Raw genomic sequence first — 1786 nt, forward strand, 5'->3', positions numbered from 1 at the left:
AAAATCTTGAAAAGCTAGGTTTTGTTGAAACAGGGGATAATAATACTCATCCGATTTACCATGTTGGAAATGTGCCATGGTGTATGCAGGATGGTAAGGTGAAGTATCTAGCAGATGTACTTCACGTTCTAAATATTATAAAGAATCTAGTTTCTTTGGCCAGATGATTGAGCAAGGTTTGTACGTGCGCGCTTTAACCCTGATGTGGTTATGTCAAAGACTTTAAAAATAATTGAAGGTTGGTTGTAAAAGGTAATAGAGTGAGTAGAATGTTTACACTAGATATAAATATGCCTGAAGTGAAAATTGAAGGTTGATTGTAAAAGGTAATAGAGTGAGTAGAATGTTTACACTAGATATATATATATGCCTGAAGTGAAAGCTGCAATGTTTGCACAGGATCAAGAGTTGTTACAGATACAAACATTTGGCATGAGAGAATTGTGCATGTAAATGAGCAAAGAATGAAGTCTATGTAGACTAAAGATGGCCTGCCTAAGTTTAAGGTCAATGGTATGGAGAATGTATGTGAAGCATGTCAATTTGCAAAGAAGACAAAGCATGTATTTCTACATAATAGGAATGTGAGCAGAAATGTACTAGATGTTGTGCATTCATATGTTTGGGGTCCTACAAAAACTACGTCTATGGGTGGCTGTAAGTATTATGTCACGTTCATTGATGAGGACCACACGAGAAAGTATGGGTGTATTTTATAAAGGATAAGAGTGAAGTTTTTACTCATTTTTAAAATTTTAGAGTGACGTCTGAAAAACATACATGAAAGCATGTGAAGTGCCTAAGGTTAACTGCAGGGGGAGATTACTTCTCCAATGAGTTCTCTGATTTTTTACGAAAGAATGGGATTCAAAGATATTTTACATGTAGATACACTCCGTAGCCAAATGGGATTGTTGAGCGGAAAAATAGGTACATTGCAGAGATAGCATGACTACAACAGTTTATATCATTAACAAGACTCCGACTGTCATACATGATGTAACGCTAGAGGAGAAATTCACTGGAAAGAAACCTGATTTGTCTCACTAAATTTTTTTTGGATGAATTTCCTATGTGCATATGCCAGATGAGTTGCATACAAAGCTAGATCCAAAATCAAAAAAATGTGTGCTTATTGAATATCCCTTGAGCAAAAGGGATATAGATGCTATACCCCTACTACACGTGAGTTGAGGGTAAGCAGAGATGTTGTGTTTGATGAAATGAGTATATGGTATGCTGCTACTATCAATTCATTAGAGATAGGGTCTTAGCATGAGACATTGATCTCATGTATGTTAGCACAGAGGAGCAAGTAGTTGACATTTTCACAAAATTCCTAAGACCAGAGAAGCTTCAAAAATTTTGGACTATGCTTGGAGTCCAAGAGATGGAGTTGAGCTTGAGGGGGAGTGTTGAGACAACATGAGCTGATACAACTTATGATATTCTTGGGTGACCATTCTCGCCACTTACATCACTGTCCTTTTTTGTAGGGGGAGTGTTGAGACAACATGAGCTGATACAACTTATGATATTCTTGGGTGACCATTCTCGCCACTTACATCATGAGCTGATACAACTTATGATATTCTTGGTTGACCATTCTCGCCACTTACATCACTGTCCTTTTTTGTAGGAGGATACTAACATGATGGATCTTTGCCAATGATTCTTCACCTAGACTATACCATCTACTAGTCCACCACTAAGTTACGGCATACTTATCTTGCCATCTCACTCACTTGGCGTGTTCACATTATGGACCACATGTACATAGTACTTC

This window comes from Cibotium barometz, chromosome 44 (assembly GCF_041138505.1).
Source record: "Cibotium barometz isolate CiBa-2024 chromosome 44, ASM4113850v1, whole genome shotgun sequence".
Taxonomy (NCBI): Eukaryota; Viridiplantae; Streptophyta; class Polypodiopsida; order Cyatheales; family Cibotiaceae; genus Cibotium; species Cibotium barometz.